The 27,332-nt window shown below is 44.9% G+C and overlaps 1 protein-coding gene across 3 annotated transcripts in view; it reads left to right on the forward strand.

The window, feature by feature from the left end:
• The window catches only part of nlgn1 (neuroligin 1), a 272,702-nt gene that overhangs the window by 73,412 nt on the left and 171,958 nt on the right, over positions 1 to 27,332 (forward strand). The gene's annotated exons all lie outside the window — the stretch shown is intronic.

Consider the following 27,332-nt stretch of genomic DNA (forward strand, 5'->3'; position numbering starts at 1 on the left):
TGTGACAAGCCTGCGCTCTGCTCATCTGACCAGCCAATCAAGGGCTTGTCTAACAAGGCCCAGAAGTGCCTTGGCCTCTGTGGCCCTTTTGTAGTGAGGACTGTGTGTGAATGTGCAATAGGAAGTAACAGAGGGGCCCTGTCATCGTGCCCCTTCATCTCGTGTGTGTGTGTGTGTGTGTGTGTGTGTGTGTGTGTGTGTGTGTGTGGGGGGGGGGGGGGGGGGGGAGACGAGGAAAGGCTATTTAACCAACACTGCTACTCCTCCTAATTAACCTGACAATTAGAGGAGAGCAGAAAAGAAGACGAGAGAGAACGGGAGAAAGAGAGCGAGAGAGAGAAAGACTGGGAGAGAGAATGCTAGTGGTGCTTTTCTCTCCCACTAATGATCCAGCCAACATTATTGCACCTTTTGGGTTCCTGGTCTTTTTTTTGCCACCTGATGATTTGTTTTTCTTTGTCAGGGAAGGCATGCAGAGTCATAAGGAGCCCGAAATATGCAGAGTGGCTGACGTGAGCTTTATTTATCGGTTTGGGTGTAGCACGGGATGGATTTGGCCAGGGGCCGTTTCTCGGCCTGCCTCCGTGTGTGTGCAGATGTGTCAGGTTTTTGTAGGACGCCTTAATAGAATAATGGAACTCTGCTGTCAGCGCATCATTATCAGAATTGCTCTGAATTTATGGGCCGAATCATACTCATCATGGACTCCTGTATAAAACCACAGTCTGGCCGCGCTTCAACTCACATAAGACCTATTTAAAACACAGCCCTGTGCACTGTAGTGTTGGCATGAACCTGATGGCCTCAACACATTCTCTGGTCCAATCCATCGTTTAGCATCCTTTCAATTCCAGAATTGTAGAAGCTCACAAATATGACCTTTTAGTAGTTAAAGCCAAGGCTAATAAAGGAGTTAATAACATGTCTAAATCAGGATGGCTTTTATTGTCCTTAATGACTCCCTGTATCAGAACCCAGCTGGCCTTGAAAGCATCTGTTGATCTCCCAACAGTAGGTAGAGCAACAGAGGAAAGTGATCTATCACCGCTGTCTGGGCATTAGCCAGGTAAACAGCCCAGGTTCCACTGCTCCTCCTATGCTAGGCCTGCAGCACGCAGCATGTCAGCGACCAGGCAGGGCTCCGGGAGCAGATGCAGCCAGCCATGTTCTTCCCATTGTTTACCCTTTCAACAACCGCTGCCTTTTGTTCTTGCTGAAATAATTGGTTCTGCAGTTTTTTTATTTAATCATTGCATGTGGCCCAGTGTTGAGGATTATTGTTTTTCATGCTTATTTATTTATTCTCCCTGAAACAAATACCGCAGATAATTTGTTTCATTAGTCTGCGTCTCTTTCCTTTCTGTTGCTTCACGGCTGGCCTGCCCATTGGCCCGACTAACATGTTAGCTGCTGGCCTCAGTCTCTGACTGGTAACCCTGGGCTTGCCTAAGGATCTTTAAGAGGGACATGGAAAGTGTCTGACCCCATTTCTATGAGCAATGCGTCTTGGGAGATGCTTAATTTGAGTGTGTTTATTAATATGCGTTTAGCGGTTCTTCAGGATTGCCCTCTCTCTCTACAAATGCTACATGTATACAGTGTCTTGTATCTTGAGTGGATATTATATACTATTGTACAGTGGCAGTTAGTGCTGTTTAAGACGAGGGAGGACGATTTGTTTTCATGAGCATGGCCTTATTTATATTACAGCATATTGGGTGACAGTCAACGCATGAATCTTCCTCTTATCATATCATCATTCTGAACAGTCGTAACCTCCTTGCATCTGCAAAAACCCCAGCCTTACTTATGATTCAGTATTACACAAATTGGTTTAATTATTTATTTACTAGCTAACTAAATGATAACATAGGATAAACATACACACTTAATACATTAGAAACAGGTCCCTAGCGACTGACACAATATGGCGGCTTGTTACAAAGGTGATGGAGAGAGAGAGAGAAAGAGACACTTATCGTTGGTACATTTTAGGAACTACTCTCACAGTAATCATATACTTTGCACACAAACCGCCGCTCGTTTGGAGTAAGAAATCAAGCATTTATTTACGTGTGAATGCTTTCGTTCGCCATTTATCTGTCGGAACCAGGCCTTCTTAGGAAGGGTGTTAGGCCTTTCCGCAGCACGCTTGTATGGCTCTGATTGTCCCAAAGGCCCCCCCCCCAATCTTCTACTGTTGTTCACTTTGGAAGATGCTCCTTGGAAGATAGGCTAACCAGCCGTGTCGGCGGTACCCATTGGTGATGAGAGTAGTAGAATAGGATGGTTTGAAGAGTAGTAGAATGGTCCCACTTAAATTAGCTTTTCTAGATGCTTTACTTAGGACAGCTAATCAGCCGTACCAGTGAATGTCTGGGAGGTGACGTTATTGTCTCTACCTCTTGTTGAGATTTCACAGTTCGAACCACTTTGGATGCGAGCTGCAGCTCAACTCCTCTCTGGTTTGACATGGTAATTTTTAACCCATCATTTCATACAGTTCTTCAAAAGGGGTGGTTCGTGAGGCTGACACGCTCTCTGAACTCACTCAAAGGGGCGGTGACTACTTACTTGTACAAAGTTATAGAAACAATTTCCTCTTATAGTTTCACATCCCGCTCTTACCAAAAACACTTTCATAATCTTTCATATTTCATGCACAACGTAAAGCATGGAAACTTCGTACATATAGTTGTTATGCTTTCCTGTGGGTGAGAGAGGGTCTGGTTGAAATCATCCATTGCCAAGCTGATCTGACCAATTTGGATCCTCACAGGACAGTCATGACACTAGCCTATGAATGAAAGTTTATAACGTAGGTGCACACAGGTTGAGTGACAAATTTGTGATGACAGACAGTGAACCATGGCCAGGCAGTGACATTCAATACCGCCTTGCACACTCTTGCCGGCATCTAGCTTATATAGAATGTAATCATTAGTCCAACAGTTGCAAACAAGAGTTTCTATTGGACAAATTCAAGTATGTTTATCCCCGTTTTGTTCCGTTTGCGAAACATTTTTCAACAGTATCGGTGGAATGAATACACCGCTGATCACGTGTAAACACACAGCCATGTTATATTCCTTCTCACATCTATGTGCTCTCTTCCTCTCACCTCTTCCAATCGCTTGTGGACTTCAATGCAAAATACATCAGTTGTACAGTATATGACTAGGTGGAAAAACCTTTCCAAGACAAACCGCTACACACAGCCTACATTGTTATCACCATATTAGCTAAAGTAACATCCTAGTCAACACAGCTAATAAACTCTGCAAAAAAAGAAATGTCCTCTCACTGTCAACTGCGTTTATTTTCATTAAACTTAACATGTGTAAATATTTGTATGAACAAGACATGTGACTAACAGAAATTGAATATTGTGTCCCTGGACAAAGTGGGGGTCAAAATCAAAAGTAACAGTCAGTATCTGGTGTGGCCCCCAGCTACATTAAGAACTGCAGTGCACCTCCTACTCATGGACTGCACCAGATTTGCCAGTTCTTGCTGTGAGATGTTACCCCACTCTTCCACCAAGGCACCTGCAAGTTCCCGGACATTTCTGGGGGGAAAGCCCTCACCCTCAGATCCTACAGGTCCCAGACGTGCTCAATGGGACTGAAATCCGGGCTCTTTGCTGGCCATGGCAGAACACTGACATTCATGTCTTGCAGGAAATCACGCACAGAACGAGCAGTATGGCTGGTGGCATTGTCATGCTGGAGGGTCATGTCAGGATGAGCCTGCAGGAAGGGTACCACATGAGGGAGGAGGATGTCTTCCCTGTAACGCACAGCATTGAGATTGCCAGCAATGACAACAAGCTCAGTCCGATGATGCTTTGACACACCGCCCCAGACCATGACGGACCCTCCACCTCCAAATCGATCTTGCTCCACAGTACAGGCCTAGGTGTAACGCTCATTCCTTCGACGATAAACGTGAATCTGTCCATCACCCCTGGTGAAACAAAACCACGACTCGTCAGTGAAGAGCACTTTCTGCCAGTCCTGTCTGGTCCAGCGATGGTGGGTTTGTGCCCATAGGCGACGTTGTTGCCAGTGATGTCTGGAGAGGACCTACCTTACAACAAGCCCTCAGTCCAGCCTCTCTCAGCCTATTGCGGACAGTCTGAGCACTGATGGAGGGATTGTGCGTTCCTGGTGTAACTCGGGCAGTTGTTGTTGCCATCCTGTACCTGTCCCGCATGTGTGATGTTCGGATGTACCGATCCTGTGCAGGTGTTGTTACACTGCCACTGCGAGGACGATCAGCTGTCCGTCCTGTCTCCCTGTAGTGCTGTCTCACAGTACGGACATTGCAATGTATTGCCCTGGCCACATCTGCAGTCCTTATGCCTCCTTGCAGCATGCCTAAGGCACGTTCACGCAGATGAGCAGGGAACCTGGGCATCTTTCTTTGGTGTTTTTCAGAGTCAGTAGAAAGGCCTCTTTAGTGTCCTAAGTTTTCATAACTGTGACCTTAATTGCCTACCGTCTGTAAGCTGTTAGTGTGTCAACGACCGTTCCACAGGTGCATGTTCAGGAATTGTTTATGGTTCATTGAACAAGCATGGGAAACAGTGTTTAAACCCTTTACAATGAAGATCTGTGAAGTTATTTGGATTTTTATGAATTATCTTTGAAAGACAGGGTCCTGACAAAGGGACATTTCTTTTTTTGCTGAGTTTAGAACTAACGAGTTAGTAAACCCACTACAATCATGCAGTAATGTTACAGTATACAGTCAGTAAGCAGTTACACTGTCGGGCCCGGTGGCAATAAATTAATAAAAGCTTACCTTGACTTGGAAGAGTTCCAGTGTTGTGTTGGATAATCATAGCCAGCTAGCTAACATAGCATCCCTCTGTTTGGGCAGGGTGTTTCAGTTGGCTAAACTATGTAGCTGTATTTGCTAGCTAAGTAAGTGAAACTGAAAGTGAGAAAAAAATGACAATTTCTTTCTATATACATTTCTCTCTTGCTTCTCCTTCATTTTGGAATAAATTCATTTGTTCAAAACTGTTCAACGATTGTCTTTCTCTCTCTTTCTCTCTCTTACTCACCAAGCTTATGCTTTTAGTACTAGATTACTTCTCTGATCCTTTTATTGGGTGGACAACATGTCACTTCATGCTGCAAGAGCTCTGATAGGTTGGAGAACGTCCCCCGGAAGTTGTCATAATTACTGTGTAAGTCTATGGAAGGGGGTGAGTATCCAGAGCTCTTGCCGCATGAAGTGACATGTATCCAGAGGAGTATGGAAGCTAGGTGTCCTCCGGCTACACCATGGTGCTACCCTAGACCTTCTTTTCAAAATAGTGTGTTTTAATCAATTATTTGGTGACATGATTATATTTAGTATAGTTTTATCTAAAAAGGATAACTTTTTAAATATTTTACCTTTTTTTAATGAAATTCACTGAGGAGGATGGTCCTCCCCTTCCTCCTCTGAGGAGCCTCCACTGATTGTATAACATGTACAAGTGCAGATTGATGTTTATTGTCATGAGGCATGTCCTGGAGACAGAACTGAGCCATTTCCCCCCTAGATAGGACAGCTGCAAAGTCAAAATTGGCTATATTGTAAAAGTTAATGAAAACAAAAATGTGATTTTTGGTCTTAATTTAAGGTTAGGGTTTGACCTTAGGGTTAGCAGTGTGGTTAGCGTTCGGTTTAAAATCTGATCTTATGACTTTGTGGCTGTGCCAGCTAGAGACAACTCTGCAGAGCTGTCTCCAGAAGAAGATTCATGACAAAAAACGCTAACCTGCTAGATAAGTAACCTACACACACATCTGAAATGGTCATGTAAGGTAATCCCAATAGTCAGTTGTGGTCTGCTAATTGTTCCCAGGTGACTTGACGCTTTGCTGGAGGGAAAGAGAGGCTGTGGCTGAAGGACACGGGCATGTGCCACCAGCAGGGCTGTGGGGGCTGTGGCCTCAGTGTTCTGGTGACACAGTGGATATTAGTGGTGGCTGGTAGAGCGCAGCAGATGTCCATGTAAGCATGCTTAGTGGCTGGTCTTTCTGTCCTCGACACCCACCACCCCCCCTCGCCCCACAGGCTCACTAGCCAGACCCTCTTAGAACCATGCTCTCCTAAAATAAGTACATAGTTTGGCACAAGGTCTGCCTCAGGATGCCGTAGTCAGAACCAAGAAACCACTCAGGATGTGATGTTTCCTCGTACACGGGGATGACACACAGGGATGAGTGTGGCTTTGTTCCTCTTTGTCACTCCACTGTAATCCTCTGTGGATCTCACCGGGCCTGATGTTTGTATTGGTCTGATTTCACTGGGAGGTTATCTGACTGAAGGCTCCCAGCTAACTGTACTGCCCCCCTACCACCTTTATTTACTGTGTCTCGACTCCTGGGGAAATTGCATTGTGACTCCATCTCATGTGCAGCTGCCACAATTTACGGCCAAAGCCCCTGAAGTTATTTGGCCGATGGCCGCGGGGGTTTCTGTCATGCTGACCACCCTCATCCGGTCCAGCCGTGGCATTTATTTTGCTTGCAGATAGGAGATACTGTGAGGAGCTGACGTGCAGGAGGGCAACAACAGATGGATCGATGCGGACTGACACATCTATCTTTACCACAGCGGGAGGGATAAGCTTGCCTTGCTCCTGGGCATTTCTGTGGAATCCAACCAGTGTGGATGATCAAGGTGCTTGCTGGGCAGAGTGCGGGGAGCAGGGCAGCACGGTGCGGGGAGCAGGGCGGCACGGTGCGGGGAGCAGGGCGGCACGGTGCGGGGAGCAGGGCGGCACGGTGCGGGGAGCAGGGCAGCACGGTGCGGGGAGCAGGGCAGCACGGTGCGGGGAGCAGGGCAGCACGGTGCGGGGCTGCTGTCTGGGCTCCGGGAAAACAGATGGATATGTTTAACAACTTGGAAACGAGGCGTATTGGAGGATCAAAGCGGGAGAACCTTGTAGCTCAAGAGGGCACCCTGTTCACATGTACACATGTAGAAGGAAAGTGGGAAAGCAAACCTTTCTCTATGCCAGTGTCATTTTTTTATAGGCACTAACCATCCTCCCTAGCTGTAATCCCTCCTCAACATTTGATCCAGTGTATTTTGCAGTTGAATTATTCATATCTCCTGCAGTAATTTAACACAGCCCAGAGGTGTCTTTCTCTTTGTTATAGCAAAGCTATTCTTTTATTCTGCCTTGCTTGAATAAACCCCACTCTCCTGTCAACTCTTGGCTCGAGGAAAAGCGTCTGTCTGCCCCAGCTGCCATGGCCCGGGATGCTGATTGGTTGGCTGGGTGCTGTAACTTGTGTCATATTTTTAGAGGCGAGTGAGAGGGCTGCTGCTGATGCGGGTCAGCATTTTCCATTCGGCCCTCTCTTACATCAGATAATAAGTGGGGATGAAGAATATCTGACATTTACCGTGTCGTAATCATGCCATGATGCTCTCCCCCTGCTTGTGAAATGGACACTTATCTGAGAAGATGCTCAGGGGAGGTTTGACCAATGGTGGCATCTCACAGTTTGTTGTTAATCTCATGAGTGCAGGTAAAGTCATATTCCCTCTGGTTCTGTCAGTTTTATGAACCTTATACATTACCTAACCTGTTCATGACCAAGATAATGTTTCACCTTTGTGCGCCAAGCTCCTTGAAAAAACAGGTAAGATTCTGTGCTTGTAACCACCCCTTAGACTCATCCTGGCTATACACTGAGTTCATAAACAGAGAGTTAAAAATGAGACTAGAGTAAGCTCACAGAGCTGGAGAAATATCGGTCAGAAGATTTTTCTTTAGCTGCAGGCCCGATTTTTCTGTGCTCTAACTCTTTGCCTTGACTCTGCTGGCCTTGATTATTGAGGATTAAGATTACCAGAACCTCGCAGGAATTTATCTTGGGCCTGGTAACCTGCAGGCATCCAGCCCCACACCTCCTAGTTTCATTTATTGGTGGGTTTTAACCGAGATCCACCGCTGTAAATTGTCCACAAATGTGTTTAGTTAGAGGTGAATCTGTGCCCCAGAAGATTTATATCTTCAACCACAAGCGTGAGGCTGGGTCAGGAGCTAGCGTAGCTACTTACTATGGCTTGGTTTAACCTGCTATGCTTCAGCCACTGTGGACAAAACACTGTCATGTCCTTTACAATAGACCATGCTTTCCAAAGGACATGGGCAGATAGACATATTCATCAGAAACTAATTTGTGATCTCTCTAAATTTCATGTTGAGATCAACAACCATATGGTTACAAATTACAAGTTAGTTTATGATGATGATGAGATTTCACTAGTTCTTACTAGCAGACATCAGACATGCACTGTCTGTTCACTGGGGTTTACAATGACATTATTCATTTTATATTTCATTTCATTTCCTACAACTAGGGCCGGCTCTAGTGTTTTGGGGGCCCTAAGTGAGATTTGGTTGGTTAGTTTATTTTCTGCAATTCTTCACATTTTGCCATTGGGCACAGAGAAAATGTTGCTGTGTTAAAGCAAGTTTTCTGCAATTCTACACATTTTGGCCATGGGACGGAGAGAATTTTTCATTTTACAGCTAATTTCCTGTAATTACCCCCCAAAAATACATGGGATGGAAAGACATGTTTGCAGTTTTAAATACATTTTCTGCAATTCTACACATTTTGTAATGACTTAATAATGTGGATAATATGGTATCTGAGTGAGAATGACTAACTAAATCAATGGGGGCCCCCTGGAGGTCAGGACCCCTGGGCACGTGCCTTGCGTGCCCGGTCTGTATTCGGCCAGGATTACTACAAGTTTAGATTGTTGGCTAGACTAACTGCCAATCTAAACATTGTTAACTGACATTGCTAATTGAGTGACTGTCAGTGACTGACATAACAAGATAAAAACCACTGATGCACAACCAAATTTCAAAAATGTATACTGTGCTTACTCTCAATAGTAAGTTGAGAGTTGAGAGGGGGCCCTAAACTACTGCTTATGTTGCTTATGCATGGAACCGGCCCTGCCTACAACCATGTTTTGACTGCAGTCTTTTAGTAATGTGGTATTTTAGTAAATACATCTGCCAACGTCTCTCTGTCTAATACCATCGCAAATCCCCAAATCCCCTTGAAGGTCAGTCTTTTTCCCCTGCAACAGGGCGTTTTCATTCTTTCCTTGTGGAAAAATCAACACAATATGGAGGATTAAAGGAGTAAAGGATCCATCTCTCTAATCACGTTGCGTGAACAGTGAGACATCCCGTGTTCTCTCCTCATACCGAAATGGTGTAAACCAGGCTGCCTGGGTAGACTGAAAGCTGTATGTCTCATTACAGAGGAGAGAACATAGTGTGATCACAACTTGATTTGCATGTAAAAATTAATACTGCAGCATATTGCATCCTGCTGATTCTAATTACTGGAATAATCATTAATAGGAACATTTAATCATTGATATTAATCTCTGTAATTATTATTAATTTTGTTCCTCTAAAACACAACTAGGAAGTGTCACAGCAGTGCATGCATATCAACCTCTTCATTACCTTGGTTATCTCTCTCGCTTTCTCTCTGTCCTTCACTCTCTCTTGCTTTCTGTTTCTCACTCTTTCTTTCTCTCCCTCCCTTTTTCGCTCTCTCATTTTCTCTCTCCATCTAATGTATTTGTCTTTTCTTCCCCTGCCCCCCTCCCAAACAGTATGCTTAGAGGTTGCAGCGTTGCTGTGTTTTTAGTTAGTGTGTACTGTCTGTATGAAACAAATCAAAATATATTTTATATTTGAGATTCTTCTAAGTAGTCACCCTTTGGCTTGATGACAGCTTTGCACACGCTTGGCATTCTCTCAACCAGCTTCATGAGGTAGTCATCTGGAATGCATTTCAATTAACAGGTGTGCCTTGTTAAAAGTTCATTTGTAGAATTTTTTTTGTGTTATTTGTAACTTATTTTGTACATAATGTTTCTGCCACCGTATCTTACGGCAAAAAAGAGCTTCTGGATATCAGGACAGCGATTACTCACCTCGGATTCGACAAAGATTTTTTCTTCAACAAACAGGACATTCTCCGAACACCCGACAAGGCCAACACCCCAGTTATTTGCAAGAGGAAGAGACGCAGGTAAAGGGGACACAGAGTGGGTTACCTTGTAAGGATCCGCAAAAGGTGAGTGGGAAAGCTGCCGTTACCGTCAATATTACTCGCCAACGTGCAATCATTGGACAATAAATTAGACGAGGTACGATCACGAATATCCTACCAACGGGACATCAAAAACGGTAGTATATGTTTCACGGAATCGTGGCTGAATGATGACATGGATATTCAGCTAATGGGATATACGCTGCACCGGCAAGCTAGAACGGCACACTCCGGTAAGACGAGTGGGGGTGGTCTGTGTATATTTGTAAACAACAGCTGGTGCACGAAATCTAAGGAAGTCTCCCTCACGACGCCAGGACAGCGGAGTCAATCACCACCTTCCGGAGGCACCTGAAACCCCACCTCTTTAAGGAATACCTGGGATAGGATTAAGTAATCCTTCTAACCCTCCCCCCCAGCCCTACCCTCCCCCCCAAAAAATATATAGATGTACTATTGTAAAGTGGTTGTTCCACTGGATATCATAAGGTGAATGCACCAATTTGTAAGTCGCTCTGGATAAGAGCGTCTGCTAAATGACGTAAATGTAAATGTAATTTTGCTCGCCTGAAGTAGAGTATCTTGTGATAAAATGCAGACCACACTATTTGCCTAGAGAGTTTTCAGCTATACTTTTCGTGGCTGTTTATTTACCACCACAGATGGATGCTTGCACTAAGACCGCACTCAGTCATCTGTATAAGGAAATAAGCAAACAGGAAACCGCTCACACAGAGGCGCTCCTAGTGGCCAGAGACTTTACTGCAGGGAAACTTAAATCAGTTCTACCTAATTTCTATCAACATGTTAAATGTGCAACCAGAGGGAAAACAATCTAGATCACCTATACTCCTCAATTAAAGTAGGAAGCACCAGTGACTCGGTCTATAAAAAAGTGGTCAGGTGAAGCAGATGCTAAACTACAGGACTGTTTTGCTATCACAGACTGGAACATGTTCCGGGATTCTTCCGATGGCATTGAGGAGTACACCACATCAGTCACTGGCTTTATCAATAAGTGCTTTGAGGACGTCATCCCCACAGTGACTGTACATACATACCCCAACCAGAAGCCATGGATTACAGGCAACATTCGCACTGAGCTAAAGGGTAGAACTGCCGCTTTCAAAGTGCGGGACTCTAACCTGGAAGCTTATAAGAAATCCCGCTATGCCCTCCGATGAACCATCAAACAGGCAAGCGTCAGTACAGGGCTAAGACTGAATTGTACTACACCGGCTCCGACGCTCGTCTTATGTGGCGGGGCTTGCAAACTATTACAGACTACAAAGGGAAGCACAGTCGTGAGCTGCCCAGTGACACGAGCCTACAAGAAGAGCTAAATCACTTCTATGCTCGCTTCGAGGCAAGCAACACTGAGGCATGCATGAGAGCATCAGCTGTTGTGGACGACTGTGATCTCGCTCTCTGTAGCCGACGTGAGTAAGACCTTTAAACAGGTCAACATTCACAAGGCTGCGGGCCAGATGGATTACCAGGACATGTGCTCCGGGCATGTGCTGACCAACTGGCAGGTGTCTTCACTGACATTTTCAACATGTCCCTGATTGAGTCTGTAATACCAACATGTTTCAAGCAGACCACCATAGTCCCTGTGCCCAAGAACACGAAGGCAACCTGCCTAAATAACTACAGACCCGTAGCACTCACGTCCGTAGCCATGAAGTGCTTTGAAGGGCTGGTAATGGCTTGCATCAACACCATTATCCCAGAAACCCTAGACCCACTCCAATTTGCATACCGCCCTTGCAGATCCACAGATGACGCAATCTCTATTGCACTCCACACTGCCCTTTCCCACCTGGACAAAAGGAACACCTAAGTGAGAATGCTATTCATTGACTACAGCTCAGCGTTCAACACCATAGTACCCTCAAAGATCATCACTAAGCTAAAGATCCTGGGACTAAACACCTCCCTCTGCAACTGGATTCTGGACTTCCTGACGGGCCGCCCCCAGGTGGTGAGGGTAGGTAGCAACACATCTGCCACGCTGATCCTCAACACTGGAGCCCCTCAGGGGCGCGTGCTCAGTCCCCTCCTGTACTCCCTGTTCACTCACGACTGCATGGCCAGGCACGACTCCAACACCATCATTAAGTTCGCAGATGACACAACAGTGGTAGGCCTGATCAACAACGAGACAGTCTATAGGGAGGAGGTCAGAGACCTGGCCGGGTGGTGCAAGAATAACAACCTATCCCTCAACGTAACTAAGACTAAGGAGATAACTGTGGACTACAGGAAAAGGAGGACCAAGCATGCCCCCATTCTCATCGACGGGGCTGTAGTGGAGCAGGTTGAGAGCTTCAAGTTCCTTGGTGTCCACATCAACAACAAACTAGAATGGTCGAAACACACCAAGACAGTCGTGAAGAGGGCTTGACAAAGCCTATTCCCCTCAGGAAACTAAAAAGATTTGGCATGGGTCGTCCTCAGATCTTCAAAAGGTTCTACGGCTGCAACATCGAGAGCATCCTGACCGGTTGCATCACTGCCTGGTATGGCAATTGCTCGGCCTCTGACCGCAAGGCACTACAGAGGGTAGTGCGTATGGCCCAGTGCATCACTGGGGCTAAGCTGCCTGCCATCCAGTACCTCTACACCAGGCGGTGTCAAAGGAAAGCCCTAAAAATTGTCAAAGACCCCAGCCACCCCAGTCATAGACTGTTCTCTCTACTACCGCATGGCAAGCGGTACTGGAGTGCCAAGTCTAGGGCAAAAAGGCTTCTCAGCAGTTTTTACCTCCAAGCCATAGGACTCCTGAACAGCTAATCAAATGGCTACCTGAACTATTTGCATTGTGTGCCCCCCCAACCCCTCTTTTACGCTGCTGCTACTCTCTGTTTATCCTCTATGGGACCCCTTCCCGTTCTCATCCCGGTAACGGGATTGCTTGACAAGATAGCAAAAATCAAATAATTTCAATTTCTCAAACAATCAACTATTTTACACCATTTGAAAGATAAACATCTCCTTAATCCAACCACGTTGTCCGATTTCAAAAAGGCTTTACGGCGAAAGCATAAAGTTAGATTATGTTAGGACAGTACATAGACAAAAAATTACACACAGCCATTTTCAATGCAAGGACAGGTGTCACCAAAAGCAGACAACCAGCTAAAATGATGCATTAACCTTTGACAATCTTCATCAGATGACACTCCTAGGACATTATGTTAGACAATACATGCATTTTTTGTTCTATCAAGTTCATATTTATATCCAAAAACAGCATTTTACATTGGCGCGTGACGTTCAGAAAATGTATTTCCCCCAAAACTGTTGGTGAATCAGTACACAATTTTACAAAAATACTCGTCATAAACGTTGATAAAATATTAAACTGTTATTCAAAGAATTATAGATTAACATCTCCTGAATGCAACCACATTGACAGATTTCAAAATAACTTTACTGGGAAAGCACACTTTGCAATAATCTGAGTACTGTGCTCAGGAAAATACACTACGCAATACAGATAGCCGCCATTTTGGAGTCATCTAAATAATGCATAAATAAATTATCATAAATAAAAGTCATGCATAAATAAAATTAGAAATATTCACTTACCTTTAATAATCTTCATCAGAAGGCACTTCCAGGCATCCCAGGTCCACAACAAATGTTGTTTTGTTCGATAAAGTTCATAATTTATGTCCAAATAACTCCATGTCGTTTGCGCATTCAGTAAGCTACTCAAAATGTAGGACGCACGAGGAAAATGTCACGACAAAAAGTCAAAAAAAAATCTATTTACGTTCGTTCAAACATGTCAAACGTTGTATAGCATCAATCTTTAGGGCCTTTAGAACGTGAAGATTCGGTAATATTCCAACCGGACTCATGCATTGTCTTGAAAAACGTTTTGGAACAGAGCTACCTCTCGCGTGAATGCGCGCCAATGAACTGATATCCTTCCCTGGGTTACCAACTTCCCAGCCTTCTCATTCGGTCTCTGTTCATCATAGACTCCTCAAACAACTTTCTAAAGACTGTTGACATCTAGTGGAAGCCTTGGGAAGTGCACAATGAATCCTTAGTCACTGTGTGTTCGATTGGCAATGACTTGAAAAACCTACAGGTACCAGATTTTTCATTTCCTGGTTGTATTTTTCTCAGGTTTTTGCCTGCCATATGAGTTCTTTTATACTCACAGACACCATTCAAACAGTTTTAGAAACTTCTATCCAAATCTACTAATAATATGCATATTCTAGTTTCTGGGCCAGAGTAGTAACCTGTTTAAATTGGGTACGTTTTTCATCCGGGTCAAGTAACAGACACATCTCAACATCAACTGTTCAGAGGAGACTGCATGAATCAGGCCTTCATGGTCGAATTGCTGCAAAGAAACCACTACTAAAGAACACCAATAAGAAAAGACTTGCTAGGGCCAAGAAATTCAAGCAATGGACATTAGACAGCTATAAATCTGTCCTTTGCTCTGATGAGTCCAAATTTGAGATTTTTGGTTCCAACTGCCATGCCTTTGTGAGACGGATGATCTCCGCATGTGTGGTTCCCACCGTGAAGCATGGAGGAGGAGGTGTGATGGTGTGGGGGTGCTTTGCTGGTGACACTGTCAGTGATTTATTTAGAATTCAAGGCACACTTAACCAGCATGGCTACCACAGCATTTTGCAGTGATACACAATCCCATCTGGTTTAAGTTTAGCGGGACTATCATTTGTTTTTCAACAGGACAATGACCCAACATACCTCCAGGCTGTGTAAGGCCTATTTGACCAAGAAGGAGAGTGATGGAGTGCTGCATCAGATGACCTGGCCTCCACAATCACCCGACCTCAACCCAATTGAGATAGTTTGGGATGAGTTGGACCGCAGAGTGAAGGAAAAGCAGCCAACAAGTGCTCAGCATATGTGGGAACTCCTTCAAGACTGTTGGAAAAACATTCCAGGTGAAGCTGGTTGAGAGAATACCAAGGGTGTTCAAAGCTGTCATCAAGGCAAAGGATGGCTATTTTAAAGAATCTGAAATCTAAAATATATTTTGATTTGTTTAAAAAAAATGTGGTTACTACATGATTCCATAGGGTTATTTCATAGTTTTGATGTCTTCACTATTATTCTACAATGTATAAATTAGTAAAAATAAAGAAAAACCTTTGAATGAGTAGGTGTGTCCAACTTTGACTGGTACTGTATACACAGCAACACCTCCCCCATTGACATTCTTATCTTCTATATTTGTTATATCCTTGTATTCCTACTGCTGTATCATCAAAGGTGCTGTCTAAGTGAGTCTCAGAAATGGCTAATATTTAAATATTATCTAAGATTAGCAAATTACTAAGCTCATGAATTTTGCTTCTGAGGCTACATATATTTATATGAGCTCATTTTAACCCTTTCCTGGGTACCTAATCTAAAACTGAACACAATGATAATATGTTGTATTTCTATAAATTCTATATCTGATAATAACAAGAAGGAATTAAAAGATTTTTGGATTATGTTCAGCAGATGCCTTATCTGGTTTTGCTTGGCTGCAGCAGGGTGGTATATTCTTCGTGCCACTTCAGAATAGCTGTCTTGCTGGACTTTTGGTCTCAATGGTGCAGGGGGTGCTGTCCTGTCAGCATGGCTGGTAATGGGGTGGGGGGGTACTGTCCTGTCAGCATGGGAGGTAATGTGGTGGGGGGGTGCTGTCCTGTCAGCATGATGGATAGTGGGGTGGGGTTTTGAGTGGGGGCCAACAGAGTGGGAGGTTGCTGGCCCCTCTGGGTGGAGATCTGGACTTTCTGGGAGGAGAGTTGGGCTCTCTGGGCGAAGTACTGGTCTCTGGGGAAGTGTTGCCCTCTCTGGGAGGAGAGCTGGGCTCTCTGGCTGAGGGGATGGTCTCTCTGGGTGAGGTGAAGATCTCTCTGAGCGAAGTGCTGGCCTCTCTGGGCGGAGTGCTGGCCTCTCTGGGTGGAGTGCTGGCCTCTCTGGGTGGAGTGCTGGTCTCTCTGGGCGGAGTGCTGGTCTCTCTGGGCGGAGTGCTGGTCTCTCTGGGCGGAGTGCTGGTCTCTCTGGGCGGAGTGCTGGTCTCTCTGGGTGGAGTGCTGGTCTCTCTGGTCGGAGTGCTGGCCTCTGGGCGTAGTGCTGGCCTCTTATTTGCTGGCTTTCCATAGGCCGAATGCTCCTGGGCTTTCATCTCATATTGGCTGTGTACTTTAGCACCCTTGCAAAGACCTTTACACCACACATGTTTAGGTGGATGTGGTCTTGCATCTGGTGAGGGTGGATGTCTTTCTGGTGTGCCAAAAAGACATTAGGCCTTAGTGCACATTTTCTTGAGAGCTCTGCATTGTTCTCAAAAATAATATTGAACGGCACATCGCAGCGCGGGAGAAGAGATTCAATTCAAATTCTTGCAGATGGGTATCTCTCTGTAGTCATAATGGCTACTTCTGCCATAGCTGAGGCCACACATCCTCATGTTATTTAGGTTGTTCGTTCCAGTGAGGATTATTACTGTCTTCGCTCCTATTAAAGTGTCCTCTGAAATTATTTTGAGGGCACTTGGTCATGGGGCACCATATTTTTCTCACCTCCATGCCAGATAGTAGTTCTCTTTCCTGTAGATGTTTGCTGTTGGAGTCCCAAATAGTGGGAGTGTTGGTTGAGCTAGCAGAGGTGGTAGGGAAGTTATTTGTTTAACAGGGATCTGAGGGAGGCGAGTTGGTGTTGGTTGGAGAGGGATCTTCTGGAGGAGACAGGTTGGTGTTGGGTGGAGAGATCTCCTGGAGAGCTGTTTGGGGTGAGTGGGTGGAGCACGGTGGGGGGTGGGCTGGGAATAGTGACCCTGGGTAGCTGCTCGTTCAGAGCCTGTATGGTGTCCTCTCTGTTCTTCAGCTCCTTTTTTGCTTCTAAAACCTCTCTTCTATAATCTCCTCCTTGATCTCCTCTACTTTTGTCACTGTGTTCATTTCAGAGTTCTTCCTTTCTTTCTCTCTGGAGTTTTCTGACTTATGATGTTAGGTTTTCTATCAACCATCTGTGTTTATTCTTCACCTGGCAGAGTTGGTCACGCAGCTACTCCATCTTTACATCAGTGCTGGTGGAGAGCTGGTCCAGGACTCTTTTAACTCTACAAATTCCGACTATCTGTGAGAGTCTCATCTGCACCACAATGGAATTGGGCTTTGGTGATATGGACATTTCTTTGGCCATGTCCTCTCTGTCTTTGTTCATTGGGGAGGAGCTTGCTTGTGATGTTTTAATGTTGATCAGGTACTGGTAATTTTTTCCCTCTGCTTTCACCACAGATTTGAGTGTAAAAAAGCTGGAAACAAAGGTGTGGAGAGCAGCTTCACTCCCTTGAACCCTTACTGTTCCGTTCAGGTATATGTTTATTGTGAGGTACCTGATATCACTTTCTTTCTTCTTGATCCTCCAAAATCTGTGTCTATGTGATAGCCCATGGGGCTGTGGTTTAACTTCGACATGGTGGGGGTGTAGTCATTTGTAGGGGACCCTCTCATACGCCCAATCCCAGGCAGAAGTCTTAGATTTAGCACACACTGTCTGCTGTTCTCTAATCTGCGTGTTCTCTGTGTCTGCCATCGACAGAATAGATAGCGTTCTCCTCTCTCAATGCCTGGCCCTGCACACAGTGCACAGAGGGATCTGTCTGTACTGTACTGGGCTGGACGGTGAGGAACAGAAGCAGGAGGGAGATGGAGGGATGGTGGGCTGGGTTTTGGAGTAACTGCCCATTGCTCCGTGGTGCAGCCCCAGCGCCAGAGTTGTGATGAAGAGGGGGCAGGGGAAAGGTGGATTTATCAGCGCTGCCCTTACAGGTTCATAACATGTCCTCAGAGAGCTGTGAGGAGGCCGGGGTTGCCAGTTCGGGAAAACCGAGAGGGTGCTTTACAACTATCCAGAGATCATATGTTTACTAACACCCCCCATAACAGCTTCTGACATAGGAGATGGCTTTCCCCTCTGTGCCAATGCTGCTCACTCCAATATGATTGTCCCCATAGTGAAGCATGCACAAACTGGGAAGATATTTCTAGTTTACATACACACCATGTACTTCGCTCCATTTACCGAAGCACCATAGATTACTAGTGGAGGAAAATTGCCTGGTGTGTGTGCAGACTGTTTGTGCCGTGTGTTGGTCTTTTTTAAGGAGAGGGGAGTGTGTGTAGTGAGGCAGTGTCACAAGGTGTTTGAGTAGGCAGGCTGTAATGAGTTCCTTGTCCCATAGACAGATAACAGGCTCCGTTCCAGACATTGTGGAGATGGGCTAGCTAGACAGACATAGAAACATACAGCATGCTGCTAGGGACATTTAGAGTGGGAGCCCTACATCCACCTTTACTCGACTCAGTAGTAGCGGTTTCTGGTGTTTGTGTATCCGTAAGTGGGTGGGTATGCGACATGTGTTTCAGTGTGTGTGACAGAGTGTGTCTGTGTGTGTGCACGTGCTCTGTGGATGTGTCTGTTAGTGTGCGTATCTGTGTACATGCATCTGTGTGTGTGTGTGTGTGTGTGTGTGTGTGTGTGTGTGTGTGTGTGTGTGTGTGTGTAAGTGTGTGTGTGTAAGTGTGTGTGAGCACTGTGGTGGGTGCGATGCCACAGGCCTAGAGGGGGGACAGATGTTGAGTTGTCTCCAGAAGCCCTCTACAGATTAGAGTGGTGCTCCCAGGCAACTTCCCAGCACAGGGGGAGAGTATTGCACAACGCTCCGGGCCAGCGACGTTGCTTAACTATGGTAAAAAGAGGAATCTTACTTTTAGCTGGAAACTATCAGCATGCCGGCTGGTTGGTTAGTGGAGATTGTTTTTGCAGGTTGCTGCGAGGTTTTCTAAACCAGTAATATTAGGCTGAAAATTGGGCTGAAAATGAGATTTTTCTTTTCAAACTATACTGAACAAAAATATGAACCCAACATGCAACAATTTCAGCGATTTTACTGAGTTACAGTTCATATAAGGAAATCAGTCAATTAAAATGAATTCATTAGGCCCTAATCTATGGATTTCACATGACTGGGCAGGTGCGCAGCCATGGGTGGGCCTGGGAGGGCATAGGCTGGTTGGATGTACTGCCAAATTCTCTAAAATGACGTTAGAGGCGGCTTATGTTAGAGAAACATTGAATTCTCTGGCAACAGCTCTGGTGGACATTCCTGCAGTCAGCATGCCAATTGCACACTCCCTCAAAACTTGAGACATCTGTGTTATTGTGTTGTGTGACAAAGCTGCACATTTTGAGTGGCCTTTTATTGTTCCCAGCACAAGGTGCACCTGTGTAATGATCATGCTGTTTAATCAGCTTCTTGATATGCCACAACTGTCAGGTGGATTGATTATCTTGGCAAAGGATAAATACACACTAGCAGGGATATAAACAAATATGTGCACACAAAATCTGAGCGAAATAAGCTTTTTGTGCATATGGAATGTTTCTGGGATCTTTTATTTCAGCTCATGAAACATGGGACCAACACTTTACATGTTGAGTTTATATTTTTCTTCAGTATAGTTGATGGCACAGGTGTGATGGAGTGTGCATTAAAATTGAAGGTTGACCATCTGTAGGTAAGGCAGTGGTTTGGATTTATCCTCTCAGTGAAGAGCTGCTATCGAGATCTCCTACAGGCACAGCCAGTGGCACAGCACTCTCTGACTCATTTAGGATTGACTGTCATCCAACCTCGATTTGAATATAGAGAAAATATTGTAATATATTTAGTTTCCACCACTGTCACTGATCTGATGTTCTGTCGCACCAATGATCTCAGAGTGTACTGCAGGATGTCAGAGTGCTACTCCAAAAACACCTTCTTAGAAGCAGATTGTGTGTCTGTGTTGATGCCTGTGCATGTGGGTGACTAGCAGCTGCCACAGTTGGTCCCTTAGTCGAACAGACAATACTGAGACGGACGTTTATCGTAGTGATTCATACTCTTTAACACGTTATAACTGATGAGTTGTATTAATCACACTAATCCAATTACCTGTAACTTTACCATATGTCTCTGTGCTTAATGTCATGAGGCAAATCCACCCGCCGCTGGCAAGTTAATTAGCTTTTATCCTCAGAAGGCTCGTAAGTCATCCGTTCACCTAAATCAGGAGGTTTTAGTCACCAGATTTACTCTGCTTGTTCACCGTCCTCACTTTCACTAGCTACTGCTGAATGCACGGCTGTGTTTATATCCACGAGAGAAGGTCAGGGCCATCCATCCACATGTTTTGTAACTTCTCTACCAAATCCCTGTAGGTAAGATGTTGCTGCCTTTTTTTGCCAGACACTTTACACAGTGGGTGTCAGTCACAGCTTCCGAGACAAACCTTGCTACCTCTCACATGTGGTGTTGCTGCAGACAGTCCAGTTACACCACAGGTCTTTATAGTACTCCATACTAAACTACCCTTTAGCCACTGGTCCAGCTGTCCTGCTGCTCCCCTCATCCACTGATTCATCATGTCCCTGCAGCCACCATATAGAGGACAGACAGACGGACAGACTGAAAGCCACTGATGGCAGCTAGTAGTTATTATGACGTTGCCACAGATATAGTAAACAAACTAAGGGTTGAACTACTGCTGTACCTGTCAAGTTATTGACAGGACCAGGTGATGATTCATTTTACACTTACGTCTAGCTTTGTAGTGGGATTGTTACACCATGGTACAAAGAGTCAGTTAAATTGGCTGGCTGGTTGCTTAGCTTATAGGATTTTGAAACCTGACACCATTGTTGTCGAGATTCCATCATGTGTTTAGTGTGCGAGCAGGTGTGTTAAATAAGTTCTGTCTTGAGACGCATTGGTGAGAATATGCATAATCAATAGAAAAACAACTAGAATGGGAACATTCTAGCTAAGAGCTGATGCCTGATGTGGAAGGACAATGCATTCCCTTATTTATTTGCATAGTTAAAACTAAGACAGAAAAGATGAAGCCATATACCACAACATGATAAATTGCTTTTCAATGAGCAGAAAATGTATTCCATTCTGGGAATTTCCAAGAGCTCAGCAGCATTGTGGTAATAAGATGGTAGAGGGGGGCATCAAGCAGTCTCTCCCTCAACCCCCTCCTCTCCTGTCCCTCTCCCACTCTGTCTATTCTCTCTCTTCCTCTCCCTCGCTCCTGTCACATCAGTCAGGCTCTCTTGGTTTATGTATTTTTAAATGCAATTTTGACCATTCAAATTTAACAGTAAAAGATTGTTTTCATTAGCAACTGACAATAACGTGGATATTTAAACAGATGAGTGGCTTTCAATTTCAACTTCCTGTCACAGATGTGCCGTGCTTTCCTGCCGTCCCGCCACAAAAGGACCAAAAGAGCGCAAAGCATGTTTTTCCATCACTAATGCATATTAGTCAGAGATGTAATTTAAGCATTTTCTTCTGACAACGTGTTTAATCTGTTTCATCAGCAGTATTAGCACTATTTATTTGCCTCTTAACCAGGAACAGTAGCATGGAGACACCTCACAGGCTTTTAATATTACATTTTTGAGGAAAGTCTCCTGGAGAATGTATGCACCATTTAAAGTAATGCACACATGTCCAGGAATCATGGCATAGCATCAAAAGGTATTCACTGTTAGCCATAAATGGGATTAGTCGATGAGCAGGAATATTTCTGATGAGATGACTGTTGGGTTGTGGTTCTCATGGTCAGTCTGAAGGATTGGGGTATTTGGATGGATTAAAGCAGACAGTTTGTGGGCAGAATTTCACAAAATGTCAACACAGAAAATAAACACACAGTATTATTTCAGAAGGTTTTGATATTTAACACCTGAGGCCTGGAAGACATTGATAAAACCTCTTGAATCTAGTTTTGGTGTTCCATGCATATTCCACCTAATACATAAATCAAATCAAAGTTTATTTGTCACGTGCGCCGAATACAACAGGTGTAGACCTTACAGTGAAATGCTTACTTACAGGCTCTAAACAATAGTGCGGGGAAAAAAGGTATGTGTGTGTAGGTAAGTAAAGAAATAAAACAACAGTAAAAAGACACTTGAAAATAAGAGTAGCAAGGCTATATACAGACACTGGTTAGTCAGGCTTATTGAGGTAGTTTGTACATGAATGTATAGTTAAAGTGACTATGCATATAAGATAAAACAGAATGTAGCAGCAGCGTAAAAGAGGGGTTGGGGGGGCAAACAATGCAAATAGTCCGGGTAACAATTTGGTTACCTGTTCAGGAGTCTTATGGCTTGGGGGTAGAAACTGTTGAGAAGCCTTTTTGTCCTAGACTTGGCACTCCGGTACCGCTTGCCATGCGGTAGTAGAGAGAACAGTCTATGACTGGGATGGCTGGGGTCTTTGACAATTTTTAGGGCTTTCCTTTGACACCGCCTGGTGTAGAGGTACTGGATGGCAGGCAGCTTAGCCCCAGTGATGTACTGGGTCATACGCACTACCCTCTGTAGTGCCTTGCGGTAGGAGGCCGAGCAATTGCCATACTAGGTAGTGATGCAACCGGTCAGGATGCTCTCGATGTTGCAGCTGTAGAACCTTTTGAGGATCTCAGGACCCATGCCAAATCTTTATAGTTTCCTGAGGGGGAATAGGCTTTGTCGTGCCCTCTTCACGACTATCTTGGTGTGTTTCGAACATTCTAGTTTGTTGGTGATGTGGACACCAAGGAATTTGAAGCTCTCAACCTGCTCCACTACAGCCCCGTCAATGAGAATAGGGACGAAATGGAGCTTGGTGCTCCTTTTCTTGTAGTCCACAATCATCTCCTTAGCCTTGGTTACGTTGAGGAATAGCTTGTTATTCTTGCACCACCCGGCCAGGTCTCTGACCTCCTCCCTATAGACTGTTTCGTCGTTGTCGGTGATCAGGCCTACCACTGTTGTGTCATCAGCAAACTTAATGATGGTGTTGGAGTCGTGCCTGGCCATGCAGTCGTGGGTGAACAGCGAGTACAGGAGGGGAGTGAGCACGCACCCCTGGGGAGCTCCAGTGTTGAGGATCAGTGTGGCAGATGTGTTGCTACCTACCCTCACCACCTGGGGGCGGCCCGTCAGGAAGTCCAGGATTCAGTTGCAGAGGGAGGTGTTTAGTCCCAGGTTCCTTGGCTTAGTGATGAGCTTTGAGGGTACTATGGTGTTGAACGCTGAGCTGTAGTCAATGAATAGTATTCTCACATAGGTGTTCCTTTTGTCCAGGTGGGAAAGGGCAGTGTGGAGTGCAATAGAGATTGCGTCATCTGTGGATCTGCAAGGGCGGTATGCAAATTGGAGTGGTTCTAGGGTTTCTGGGATAATGGTGTTGATGTGAGCCATTACCAGCCCTTCAAAGCACTTCATTGCTACGGACGTGAGTGCTACAGGTCTGTAGTTATTTAGGCAGGTTGCCTTCGTGTTCTTGGGAACAGGGACTATGGTGGTCTGCTTGAAGCATGTTGGTATTACAGACTCAATCAGGGACATGTTGAAAATGTCAGTGAAGACACCTGCCAGTTGGTCAGCAAATGCCCGGAGCACATGTCCTGGTAATCCGTCTGGCCCCACAGTCTTGTGTATGTTGACCTGTTTAAAGGTCTTACTCATGTCGGCTACGGAGAGCATGATCACACAGTCGTCCGGAACAGCTGATGCTCTCATGCATGCCTCAGTGTTGCTTGCCTTGAAGCGAGCATAGAAGTGATTTAGCTCGTCTGGTAGGCTCGTGTCACTGGGCAGCTTGTGGCTGTGCTTCCCTTTGTAGTCTGTAATAGTTTGCAAGCCCTGCCACATTCGACGAGCGTTGGAGCCGGTTTAGAATGATTCAATCTTAGCACTGTATTGACGCTTTGCCTGTTTGATGGTTCGTCACAGGGCATTACGGGATTTCTTGTAAGCTTCCGGGTTAGAGTCCCGCACCTTGAAAGCGTCTGCTCTACCCTTTAGCTCAGTGCGAATGTTGCCTGTAATCCATGGCTTCTGGTTGGGGTATGTATGTACAGTCCCCCCAAAGTTAGTTTATTGATAAAGCCAGTGACTGATGTGGTGTATTCCTCAATGTCATCGGAAGAATCCCGGAACATGTTCCATTCTGTGATAGCAAAACAGTCCTGTAGTTTAGCATCTGCTTCATCTGACAATTTTTTTATAGACCGAATCACTGGTGCTTCCTGCTTTAATTTGTGCTTGTAAGCAGGAATCAGGAGGATAGAGTTGTGGTCGGATTTACCAAATGGTATAGATGCTAAGCTGGAGAAAACGCATCATGAGTGCATGGCTAATTGAAAGCATGGCCTTCACTGTCAAGTTCCAGCAGAATCTGTTCAGGACAATTCCCAGCACTGCCTGGTGCTCGCAACATGCTCCATCTTGAGAAGAGGATCTCTAAGGATAGATGTGCTACAATTATTCCTAAATAGATTGAATTTCACACGCATTCATTTGCTGGGAACTGGGGTCATGATCAACACTGTGCTGCGTCGTTAATACATAGACGCCACCCTCATCATAGCCCGCTGTGTGCATGACTAACACCAGAGACCATTAGTCAAAACCAATATTAACAGGTACATCCAATTTTCATACCTCCCACCATGTGAAGGCAACGCCAGCCCAAGTGGCCATTAATCACCCCATACTGAGTGACTCACCCTGTGCTGTGTGACTAGCGCCAACATAACGCTAACATAACTCTAACGCAATGAGCACACACTAGCAGGAGGCATGTACCAATGAGAAAAATACAGGAAATTGATATGTTGGATGCTAACTTTGGGGAGATGTACTGTAAGCTGTGAGCGTTGGGCTGATAGAGACATGACAGGACTAGACTGGTCTATTATGAAGAGGTAGTCAATTCCCCCCTCAGTTTGGGCTGCACACATCCATCATATTTGGCATGAGTCAGCGTCAGGGGGAGATTGGGCTGGGGGGAGGGACAGTACAGGAACATTAAACCCATCCTGAATCCTGAATAAGGGTCTCTTGTCCTATACAAGGGGATGATGGGAGGGGAATGGGGTGGGAGCGAGTGTGAGTATGCTCACATGCTCTCTGTCTATCTGAGGAGTGGCTGTGTCGTTCCAGAGGCAGCAGCATCACATCACAGAGTTTAAGGCCTGGGATAGAAGTGGTGGGGTGTGGTGAGTACGGCAGTGTGAGTGATAGGTGAGTGGCGGAGCTTAATATCTCCAGAGCCTGAGTAAACAGCGTGCTGCATTTGAGGGGCTGGAGCGGTTGAGCGGTGGAGGCAGAGCCCGCCGCCCTCTGTGCTCCATAATCTCTCGTCAGTGCAGCCTGTGCCACATTTTTGCTTAAAACCTCTCTGGGCTAGGTGGGACGTGACCGTCCCACACTATTCAACAGCCAGTGATATAGCATGGCGCGAAATACAATACAGCAAAAATATCATCATTTCAGTTTCTCAAACATACGACTATTTTATACCATTTTAAAGATAAACTTCTCGTTAATCCAACCACATTGTCCGATTTCAAAAAGGCTTTACAGCGAAAGCAAAACATTAGATTATGTTAGGAGAGTACATAAACAGAAATAACCACACAGCCATTTTCCATGCAAGGACATGTGTCACAAAAACCCAAAACACAGCTAAATGAAGCACTAACCTTTGACGATCTTCATCAGATGACACTCCTAGGACATCATGTTACACAATACATGTATGTTTTGTTCGATAAAGTTCATATTTATATCCAAAAACAGCATTTTACATTGGCGCGTGATGTTCAGAAAATGTATTCCCACCAAAAACTTCCGGTGAATTTACAAAAATACTCATCATAAACGTTGACAAAATATATATCAATTATTTTAAGAATTATAGATACAGTACTCCTTTATGCAACCGCTGTGTCAGATTTTAAAATAGCTTTATGGAGAAAGCACATTTTTCAATATTCTGAGTACATAGCTCAACATCACAGCAAGCTATACAGACACCCGCCAAGTTCGGGGTCACCTAAACTCAGAATTAGTATTATAAATATTCTCTTACCTTTGCTGATCTTCGTCAGAATTCACTCCTAGGACTGCTACTTTCACAAGAAATTTTGTTTTTTCCCGAAATAATCCATATTTATGTCCAAATACCTCTGTTTTGTTCGTGCGTACAGAGCACTATCCAAAGGCATAACGCGCGAGCACGGTACCAGAGACGAAAAGTCCAAATGTTCCATTACCATACTTAGAAGCATGTCAAACGCTCTTTAAAATCAATCTTTATGGTATTTTTAACGTAAAATTGCGATAATATTCCAACCGGACAATAGCGTATTCATTCAAGAAGAAAAAGAAGGAACGGCGCGCTCGCGGGATCGCACATATCCAATCTCTTTGTCCCCAGGCAGTCCACTCAGTGACTGAGCTACTATACTCTGCCCAGTGACAGGAGAATGCTGAAAGAACTTTCTGAAGGCTGTTGACAGCCAATGGAAGCCTTAGGAAGTGCAACGTGACCCCACAGAAACTGTAGTTTCGATAGAGAATCAAAAGATGAACTACAATTCTCAGACTTTCCACTTCCTGGTTGGATTTTTTCTCAGGTTTTTGCCTGCCATATGAGTTCTGTTATACTCACAGACACCATTCAAACAGTTTTAGAAACTTCTGAGTGTTTTCTATCAAAATCTACTAATAATATGCATATTCTAGTTTCTGGGCAAGAGTAGTAACCAGTTTAATTTGGGTACGTTTTTCATCCGGCCGTGAAAATTGTGCCCCCTATACTTTAAGAAGTTAAATTTTTTTGCAGAAGAGGGCAAGCTGTCTGGTTTCAGGAAGTGGATCATACGATTCAGAGGCAGGCAGGCAGGGCACAGCACAGCAGACCTCTTTCTCCTCTCCCCAGTAACTGCTGGGCCCACCGTTCAATCGGCCGACCAGACCTCTGGCAGGAGCAGGAAGTGGGGAGATGTCTTACCCTCTCACTGGCACCAACAGCCAGCCAGATTCTCAATGGAGAAATCCACTGGAGACAGAAAGCTTCTAGCCTTCTCCCTTCTCCCCGTCTAAAACTAAACTGATCTGATTTGGGTGAATGAGCTGGACTTATACAACTGATAGATAGTTGTCTGTCTTTTTATTGTCTAATCACATCCACTAATTTGATTAGTGTGTACATCGAGCAGGTTAGTATTGCACAGGGCCAGACACAGATACGTACACATGGCTTTCATCCAGTAGGGGAGAGTGGGGTAAGTTGAGCCACCCTTGTTTCTAGGAAACCATACATAAAAT

This window comes from Salmo trutta, chromosome 22 (genome assembly GCF_901001165.1).
Source record: "Salmo trutta chromosome 22, fSalTru1.1, whole genome shotgun sequence".
Lineage (NCBI taxonomy): Eukaryota > Metazoa > Chordata > Actinopteri > Salmoniformes > Salmonidae > Salmo > Salmo trutta.